The sequence below is a fragment of the Lygodium microphyllum genome, chromosome 13, assembly GCF_053477565.2.
Source record: "Lygodium microphyllum isolate KBCC chromosome 13, Lygodium_microphyllum_v1.1.10, whole genome shotgun sequence".
In the NCBI taxonomy this organism is placed as follows: domain Eukaryota; kingdom Viridiplantae; phylum Streptophyta; class Polypodiopsida; order Schizaeales; family Lygodiaceae; genus Lygodium; species Lygodium microphyllum.
The window spans coordinates 91,995,272-92,006,397 of record NC_141147.1 but is presented as its reverse complement, the minus strand read 5'-3'; positions in this window follow the sequence as shown (position 1 = coordinate 92,006,397).

Genomic DNA, 11,126 nt, shown 5'->3' with positions numbered 1-11,126 from the left:
AAGATGATTGCAAATGAGCCTTTCTTTTATACTTCTTCGAATACCTTTTTAGCTCACTCAATAGCCTTAAAAAACTTATTGGGAATTGTGCTATTACATCAGTTGAAAGTTTGGGATCTAAACCATACATATATTTGTGAAGCTTAACATCATCATTGATAGATTCCACATACATACTCCACATACATAGTAAGGTTAAAAAATCAATTAGTATATTCTATCACAAAAGACCTCTTTGCTCTAGACCATACCAATGTCTAGCATGCTTCTCTTTTTTCACTATGGGAAAAAAGACTTGCACCATGAGAACTTTGAAATCATCCCAAGTGTTCACTTGATGCTTTTCCTTCTTCATGTAGCACCACCAAGTGTAGGCAAAACTATCTATGTGTATAGTAGCAAAGTGGATCTTTTGGTCATCAATTCAAGGGATTATGTCCAAATAATCTCCAATCTAGAAAGCCAATCCTCAAGGTTTTATGGAGAAGATGATTAGCCATTATACTTAGACAGTATGATCTTATCTCTCAACTCTCTGTCACCATGATTTGGCTGTAATTTGGGTAGTAAGTTTATCAATAGAAGATTGGTTTTGCTCTTTCTCTTGTTTCTCCTTTTCCTTCTCTAGCATTTAAAAATCCATCCATCTAAAGATTTTAGCGATAAGCTTATCAATAGAGGATTGAGTGTGATTACCAAAGTTATTCATAGCATTGAGTAACTCATGGTGTCTATTTGAATGTCAAGTTTCATACTGACATAAAGTATTATTCAATATACTATATGAATCTATGTTATAAGAATCCTCTTTACAATCATCCCCATGGATGTCTCTAGCTTTCGTGTACTAGAGGCTTTGATTTGTTGCTGTAAATCCTCATTACCTTTGTTTTTACCTCTGTTCCTTGCCATTTGAGAGTGCAATCTTGTAGTACCTACAGTCACTAAATTTGCTATAACTTTTGCTAGAGAGCTCCGATTGACAAATTCATTGATTCAAATCAAAGTTACTTTTCTCTTTTCAAAGAAAGCACTTAATAATAAAATTTGAATCATGACAAAAAAAGTTATAGCAACTCAAAGGTGATTGATTGAAACTATACAAGATGTGTCCCTATCTGAATGACCATGTGGAAGACTAATAAATCCAAATTTAGCAATGTTTCACCCTATAGGTTTACTATTTGAACTTAGTAGACATGGCAGGGTACTAAGGCACATGTGGATGACTTGTGAGAAGTAATAAATGCTCCATATCATATACTTGGTCTTGAAAATATCCCAAAATGACCTCTAATACACTATTTGATTGAAGTAACTTGGAACAACCTGTAGCACTTGTAGACGGCTAAAAATTAGTTCAATAAATACTCAATTATCTTGTTACCCATGCAGCCATATGTACTTTACTTTTAAAGACTGAATAGACATGTAATCAATCTAGAATCTCTGTAGATTGATCAAGAAATGCCATGTTTTAGTACCCTTGAGCTGAAATATTCAAATCTTCAATAGCTCCACTCATGGTACCTGTGTGAGGGATAAAATAGTAAATGGCCTTCCTACAGAGCTCCAAATCATTGAGATGTAGGAAAAGTTCCCCCCTCAAGCTCGCTAATTGCAACCCTTTAGGATCTTAGATAGTAAGGGAGGGTCTTTTTTGTCCCACTATCTCCCCTGGCATCAATATTTTTCCTTGGTGGAAATCTCAACATGGCAGTGGCATTGCTTGAAGGAATCATTCATCTCATTCCATGTAATGCGATTGAATGGAATTGGAATCCATAAATGAATAGGGAGAGTGTTTTACCATGCAAGGACTTATCACTTGAATTACCCTTTACAATAGATTTTAATATATTTTTGCCATGGATCAACAACATTAGCAAGGCATAGGATTAGAGTAAGAATCTAATCAATCAATTGATTATCAAGCAATAAAGATTGAATGCAATGTTAGAAGACCAAGTAGAAGCTTCTAATTCACTATTTTAATCGAGAGAGCAATGCAATCAATGAATGGATTGATTTAATCAAAGAAGGGCTGAATTTTGATGGAAAGTTTTCAATTCTTTAATCTCTCTAATAAACATATGGGGTTCAGCAAAGGGGTGAAAATGAGAGACCAATCATTGAGAAAAGGTACCTCTTGCATTACTTGGAGAAGGCTTGGATGCTTCCCCAATGCTTGAAAATGCTCTCAATTATTTAATATTAGGAAAATAATCTTCAATCCTTGAATTCTTAAGAGTGATCTTGAAGTCTTAGTAGCTTCAGATTGAAGCCATGAACCTATTTGCCCCAAATCTTGACTCCATGGAAGCTTGAAAGTTTGAAGACAGTACCAATCTTGCTCAATGTCTTTGATTTCTTCCAAGATTCTTCAAGTATGAATCCCAGGCTGGAATGATTAAAGAGCTTTAAGAAATTTGAGAGAAAATGAAGCTTGAACTCAAGCTTTTAAAGCTACTCGTGGATTGTATACCTAGGGTTTCAAGAGAGTAAGAGAATAAGAAATAGGGCTTCATTATAGAGCATAGGCATCAGAGACTTGAAGTATTATGTCTCAATGATGATTTAGAAGCATCAATGTTGTCCAAGAGAAGCTAGAGAAATAGGGCTTTATTATGGAGCACAGGCATAAGAGACTTGAAGTATTATGTCTCAATGATGATTTAGAAGCATCAATGTTGTCCAAGAGAAGCTAGAGAAATGGAGAAGAACAAGGTTGAATGTTCGGTGCAAATTTTGGGCTGATGTTTGCATCATGTGACTATCCATAGAGTAAGTAAGATGCTATAATACCTATAGGATTTGAAGCCTAGAAGGCCGTTATGCATTCCATTATTGAAGGAAAGCAAGGATAGTTGAAGGAAGAGAAGATCTCTACTCAAAACTCCATGGAAGCTTCACAAAAGTGTAATGAATCAAATTATAAACATGAGAGTTAAAGCCTATTCCAAGTATAAAACTTTGTAAATACTTGAGCCAAGAGAAAGAGGACTTAGGGTTTAGTATAAAAGGCAAGAAGTGCTAATGTAGCATCATTCTTTTGGCATTATCAAAAATTTCATCTTTCTTGTCTTTCACATTGTTGTACTTGTATGACAGTCCATGGCTACATTATGCTATGGTAATGGAAGTTGTTCCATGGCATGGCCATGTTGGAATCTTAGTTTAGTTCATTTCTTGTCATTTGTAGCTTAGAATATTTTATATTTCTTCTTCATTTCCATTGATAGATTAGAATTCTTTTACATTGGTATCAGAGCCTTACTTTAGATCCTATCAGAAGTCATTTTCATGCATTAGATTTAGTTATAGTGACTAGGGAGTGAAAACTGCAGTTAAATTCAGTCACATGAGTTCGTTCTTCCATACCCGTGGTCTGACATAGAGATCTGTCTCACAAACCATGACTAAGATGGAGGTTCTTGGCATGAACTAGTGGATAATGGCGGGCTTCAACCAATTTGGCAACTCGTGATCAAGTTTTGTACCAAAATTTGGGGTAAGTTGGACAAAATGAGGGTTGCAGGACTTAGTTTGGTTCAAACTTGAGTTACTTTTTGAAGAACAAGGGTTTTCCCTTTCCCTTCAAGCTGGCCTCAAGAATCCATGGCCAAAGGCTGATCAAATCTCTTGCCCGTGATCTCTATCTTGCCAATGAACTCCTTAGCCTTGTTCTCCATCTCATGAGCTTCAAGTAGAATGGTGACTTGGCTCTATTAGCCTCCTTCTTGCTCTCTTCAGAATGTGGACATCATCGACGTGATTTGTGCCAATAGGATACTCCTACATATCTCCACCAAAAAATGAGCTATGAAGCTCAAATCACTCATGATTAATGCTCTCAAGCACTTAACAAGTGGCCTCCTACAAGCTTTGGCAAGATTTCTCTCCATTTTTGGACTCTCCTCCCTTCTATGAAACCCTATTCTTGATAGTTTTGGATAGCAACAGAGAATCTTTGATTTCTTGAAGCAAATGAAGGGAGTATTGGTGGCAAATCACTCATGGAGCTTGCTTATGCACGCGGCTTCAATCCATTGACAACATTGAAGAAACATTGAAGCATCTTTGGGTTCATTTTGATCTATGGAATCTTTGGACAGCTTGTATCTTCAATGTCAGTGAAATTATTGGTTCTCTTTCCAATAATTGGAGTTTTGAGATTATATTGGAGTTATTCTCTACCATCTTCCAAGTTCTTCAATCAAATAGAAGAATATTATTCCTTCATCAACTATCATTGAAGCATGTGACAATAATGGAGTCCATATGAAGCTGGGAGCTTATCTTACATTGAAGCATGTTGAAATTGGGATTTGTGCTGATCGTTATAAGATGAAGATAGTCCATCTTTGTGTGAGGAATCTACATCAACTACATTCATCATTCCAATTGCTCATATTCTTATTGATACCAGGAGTACCGTGAGGTGCCCATCCATCGGTTGTCTAGGTACGTATTTAGCGGTCTATCAAGAAACGAATCTAAGCATCGTTGCCTGGCACTCCCATGGAATATTCCGGGTTTTGTTGCCTAGGGTTTTCGAATCCACCTCGCAACGGAACGTTTACGGCCGAACCCACTAGAATCGACCTGAAATTTGGGCTCCTAGTGGTCAAGGTCTCCTAACAACATTCTAGCATCGGATCTTGGACATCTTACTTTACGCAGAGATACCCAATCCGAAGCAGTCCCATGACGCACTTGGTTCAAAGAGAATGGGAAACGAGAGGGATGCACTGCGCAACCTCTCTGCCCATAGCGCATAATCCCATTCCGGTCCCCTAAAATGGCATGAGTCGGGTTCTAACTTAACAATACCTAAAGGTCGAATGACGATAAAATCTTGTGAGAAGCCTCCCAGTTTTCTAGGACCACCTTGCCATAGGATAGACCCGTCGGGGGTTCTGCCCACCCGCTTCCCTTAATAGCTTTAGTTTTCTGATTAGGTCCTACTACATTTATGTGTGACACTTAAAGTTAGCTTCATTAATTAAGCCTTTTAGGGAATAGGGTTCGTTCGCATAACTTAGAGCACAGACACGAAAACAGAGCAAAGCAATCTATTGACAAACAAGATTCAAACAAGTTCCTTAACTTATCTTCAAGTTAATCTTTGTCTCCCGCCCATACATGAGAAATTATGTATCGCTTCTATCCAACAGAAGTATCCCTTCTGCCTTACAGAAGTAACTGGTCCAATTCACATGGCACCACAAACTCAATCCTTTATCTAGAATAGGATCTCCCAACATACCCAGATGTTGGGGGCCACGGAGGTTTTCAACTTCATTCTAGACCTAGCAAGGGGTGTCCAAAGCTCCAACTGACTCGCAAGCTGTCTAGGAGCAAAACATCATTCCTGTGGTTGGCCTTTTCACCACTCGACCTTCGACCTATGAATCAAGCAGTGCCCTCTCTTGGGTTAATCCGCGGTGCAATCATGGAGGTGATCCACCCGTGCAATATATCCTTCCTTAATTAAATCCTTTAAGAATCAAGCATAAATAAGGCATTCAGCCCTAATATCATTTTCCAAGAAAACATTCCTTTATTCCCATGGCGACTTGACATCACAGACCCTTGCCATGCATTTACCATAAATCACAAGCACTTGGAATAATCATCCAAACAACAACTAACAACCAGTTGAATGTAAAAGCATTTAGGATGTTGTTGGATCAACCAACAAAACCAATTGCATTCTTTCCAAAATAATGCAAGAGTAGATGATATAATATTTCCCATCGCATATTTGCTCTCCCCCTTGGGATCTAAGAGCAATACTATGCAAAAATGTTTCTTAACACTTCCTTCCTTCGGGTAGGGCATATGTTAAGGGTTCAAACACTATTCATGATGTAAGTTCTATAGGTCACTTACCTTGATTGATAACCCAACTCTGAATTTGGATTGGCAAAAGTCATCCTTATCCAATGGATCTTAAGACATATTAGTTTTAACCCTTATGATTGATTTCTTGTACTAGCTCTTAGTCAAGTCATGAGGCAACTAGAAAATTATCCTCATATATCAAACATGTTATAGGCATAACCTGTGAATACTTAATAAGATAAGTGCGAGATGATCTGAAGTAACTAGACTCCAACAGGCCTTGCATTGAGCTAGAATCTAGTTTTTCTTAATATTTAGGCTCTTAGGCTAAGTACTTTTGAAGTATTTAAACTTTAATCTAGTACTTTCAATTCATGATTCTCAATGTCATATTCTTTTAGTAACTATGATATTTGTAACCCTTGACTATACTTTAATCTAGCACTTGTATACACAATCTTTTAATGTTGTTCTTCTGACGACTATGCCATTCATAACCCTTGACTAATTCTTCCTTGTAATTGCTCTACCAGCAAATAAGTCATATGTAACTAGGTGCAATTATCTTCCCTTGATGTATGCACTTCACAAACTCCATCTTCTGAGTAGGTGAGATAAAATTTATCATTTTCCATGATCTATACTCGTGCATCGTAGTATGGTGCCTAATGTATCTCATACGGGAATCAAAATAAGCATCTATCAATTTGGAAATACATTACTTATACGACCGGAACCGCAGTTGGATTGATAGTGATGCCTTTGCCCGAAGCCTTGTTGCTGGTTGTAGGATTGTCATCCACACGCGACATTCTTCGCTTGGAGGCCATCGTCCGCAAGTAGAATCAAGAGATTAAGAAGGTGGAATAGATTCAAGATGGGAGAGCGTGAGAGAAGATGGTTAAGTCGAGGATTGAGATAGAGGGAATTGGGCTAATTCTCTTCCTTGCTGCCTCTCGGGGTGACTCTTCTCTCTCTCTCTCTCTCAAGCTCTCTTTCAAGCTCTCTTTCAAGATCTTCCTCACAATCTCTTGGAGGGGTATCCTTCTCTCTACCTCTCTCTTGCAGCCTCTCGGGGTCTCCTTATGCTTCCTTATGCCTCTCCCATGCCTCATATTTATAGTGAATTAGAGAAGAGGGCTTGTGGCTGAGAAGTGGAGCTCTTTGTGGAGGGGGATCTTGGAAAGATTAGTGATCTGATGCTTAGATCATAAATTCGATGGTTCCATTGACTCCGAAAGGGGAGTAAAACACCAAGACACTTGGTTAGAAAGCTCTTGGTTCACTCCTTCTTCTTTTCTCTATTCAAAGTGTTGTTTTCTATATGTGGACTGCGATCACGACGCACGTGATTTTGCAAATCCTCTCTTTATTTTTTTCTTTTTATAAAATATCCAAACTAACTAAAAAATCACTTGTCTTTTCTTTTAAATGACATCCACTTTTAGAAATCTCCATGTCTTTTCTTTTGGATAATATGTAAAATATATAAAATATACTAGTTTTGCCCAAAATCTAATATTTTTGGACCATCCAAACTATACACATTAACCTAGTGATTAATATAACTCATAAGTCTCGTTCACGTTGTAATTTACGTGAAGGGTGGCTACGGTCCTTGTCAATCCGAGAAAAATATCAGATTTATGACTCTCGATTTTTCTAAATAAAATATTTTTAATTAAATAAAAATTATTAGTTATTAATGTTAGTTAGTTCTTACCTTAGTTAGTCTTTAGTTAGTAACCTTACTAACTTATTAATTGACTAACTAAATTTCGACCTAACCAACTAACTTTTATTGTGTGGAAATATTACATCCTCATCCCCTCTTAGAGAAATCGAGATGTCCTCATCTCGAGAGAAACCGGGGGTATCATTTTGGAACCTGTGGGTTATGGGCCCACCATGCTTTTGCTATGCTACTCTGATCACTCACAGGCATGCGATCTTTTGAAACAACAACCTATTGTATTTGATATATCAGAGTCTTGATTACAAGAGAAAATTTATTGTAGTTACATCTCATGGATATCTTCTAGGTTTTTCTTAAGCATCTAGTATATTCTGGATCATTGGAGCTTGTACAACTTCATTTCTTGTAAGCTCAAGTTCTCTTCAAGTTCTGTTGGGATAATTGATGTAGTTATGTCCAATGTTGTGGCACTCGGAGCATTGGCGTTTAGGGTGCTTTGGACATAAACTTTTTGAAATGGCCTAACTCCATGCAATAGAAACAACGTGGAGCTTTATCACTTGTGGTCACAAGATTCTTGGTTGTCCTTTGTAGGATTTTCTTCTTTAGACCAAAGTGTCCTAGGATTCTTTTAGCAAATTGGAGTGGTCCTTTATCTTGGAAACTACATTCCCAGATTGTCCTCTTCTTAGTTCGGGATTGAGCTCCATGGACAATTGGCTTTGCTTGTAATATTAAAGAATACTTCCAAGCTTCGACATTCTGGTAAGACCCAATCTATATTAGTTGAGAAGAAATGACTTAAGAGAAATTCATTGCACGTTATAACTATCATTTCTAGGCTCAAAATAGATGCAACTCATATTACTCAAGTTAACTGTAGTTACAAGAGTAAAGTTTATTCCAATACAAGTTGTATTTCATATCGACAAAATTTCTAGGATTTCTAATAATCCTGAAGTGGTGTTGTGTGTTCTAAGTGTTCATCTTCATTTGATTCCTCTATATATCCAAAGACTGTACTTGTGTAGCTTCGTTTTGTTGGAGGCTTCGTATATTTTGGACTTAAGTCAAGGCAGTCTGCTTGGATGTGTCCTAGCTCATTACAATGGAAGCATTGACGGTAGGGACATCTTCTACAGATTTGCCCTATCTCTCCACATGTATGGCATCTCTTACTAGATCTCGGGAGTCATCTTTGCTACAATTTTCCAATTTAAGTTCTTGGACGATTGGATTCTCTCGGAGTAATGCATCTTACAAGTCCATTGGACGCATTGCTTCAAGATGGTGATTCAAAGGAGTGTTTAGGCCATGGCAAAACTTGGATACTTGCTGCACAATATCCATAGGTGGTACGTATTTTAGTAGGGTTACAAACTTTGAGTAGTAAGCTTCCAGGGTTAATTCTAGCTGCTTGAGCTTGAAAAATTCATTCATCTTCAAAGTCTGGTAGGGGAACCCAAGTAACAGCGGCTTTAGAAACACCTTAATCTTTGCACCGTTGCTTCCACCATAATCGAGCCTGGCCAACTAACTTAAGGTTGGCTATCATTGCTTGGTTGGTAGAGGCAGTTCTCGAAGCAAAGAAATAGTCATCCATCGACTCAATCCATATCTCTGCCTCTGCTACGATGTCTATCCCTTCTCCATCAAACTCGGGTGCCTTATGCAGAAGGCGCCTAACAATCAAGCCATATTGCTTAGATTATTTTGTTTAGGATATGTCCACAAACCATACATTAATCAATCGCGTATCATTACACAGCTTCCCTTTGATACCAACTGTGAGGTGCCCGCCCATCGGCTGTCTAGGCACGCATTTAGCGGTCTATCAAGAAACGAATCTAAGCATCGCTGCCCAGCACTCCCATGGAATATTTCGGGTTTTGTTGCCTAGGATTTCTCGAATCCGCCTCGCAATGAAACGTTTACGGTCGAAGCCACTAGAATCCACCTTAAATTTGGGCTCCTAGTGGCCAAGGTCTCCTACCAAAATTCTAACGTCGGAATTATGACATCCTACTTTACGTAGAGATACCCAATCCGAAGCAGACCCATGTCGCACTTGGTTCAAAGAGAATGGAAAATGAGAGGGATGCACTGTTCAACCTCTCTGCCCATAGGGCATAGTCCCATTCTGGTCCCCTAAAATATCATGAATCGAGTTCTAACCTAACAATACCTAAAGGTCGAATGACGATAAAATCTTGTGAGAAGCCTCCCAGTTTTCTAGGACCACCCTGTTGCAGGACAGACCCATCGAGGGTTCCGCCCACCCGCTTCCTTTAATAGCTTTAGTTTTCTAATTAGGTCCTACCACATTTATATGTGACACTTAAAGTCAGCTTCATTAATTAAGCCTTTTAGGGAATAGGGTTCGTTCGCATAACTTATAGCACAGACATGAAAACAGAGCAAAGCAATCTATTGACAAACAAGATTCAAACAAGTTCCTTAACTTATCTTCAAGTTAATCTTTGTCTCCCGCCCATACATGAGAAATTATGTATCGCTTCTGTCCAACAGAAGTATCCCTTTTGCCCTACAGAAGTAATTGGTCCAATTCACATGGCACCACAAACTCAATCCTTTATCTAGAATAGGATCTCCCAATATACCCAGATGTTGCAGGCCACGGAGGTCTTCAACTCCATTCTAGACCTAGCAAGGGGTGTCCAGAGCTCCAACTGACCCGCAAGCTGTCTAGGAGCGAAACATCATTCCCGTAGTTAGCCTTTTCACCACTCGACCTTCGGTACATGAATCGAGCAGTGCCCTCTCTCGGGTTAATCCGCGGTGCGATCATGGAGGTGATCCACCCGTGCAATATATCCTTCCTTAATTAAATCCTTTAAGAATCAAGCACAAACAAGGCATTCAGCCCTAATATCATTTTCCAAGAAAACATTCCTTTATTCCCATGGTGACTTGTCATCACAGAACCTTGCCATGCATTTACCATAAATCACAAGCACTTGGAATAATCATCTAAACAACAACTAACAACCAATTGAATGTGAAAGCATTTAGGATGTTGTTGGATCAACCAACAAAACCAATTGCATTATTTCCAAAACAATGCAAGAGTAGATGATATAATATTTCCCATCGCATATTTGCTCTCCCCCTTGGGATCTAAAAGCAATACTATGCAAAAATATTTCTTAACACTTCCTTCCTTTGACTAGGGCATATGTTAAGGGTTCAAACACTATTCATGATGTAAGTTCTATAGGTCACTTACCTTGATTGATAACCCAACCCTAAATTTGGATTGGCAAAATTCATCGTTATCCGACGGATCTCAAGACATATTAGTTTTAACCCTCATGATTAATTTCTTGTACTAGCTCTTAGTCAAGTCATGAGGCAACTAGAAAACTATCCTCATATATCAAACATGTTATAGGCATAACATGTGAATACTTAATAAGATAAGTGCGAGCTGATCTCAAGTAATTAGACTCCAATAGGCCTTGCGTTGAGCTAGAATCTAGTTTTTCTTAATATTTGGGCTCTTAGGCTAAGTACTTTTGAAGTATTTAAACTTTAAACTAGTACTTTCTATTCATGATTCTCA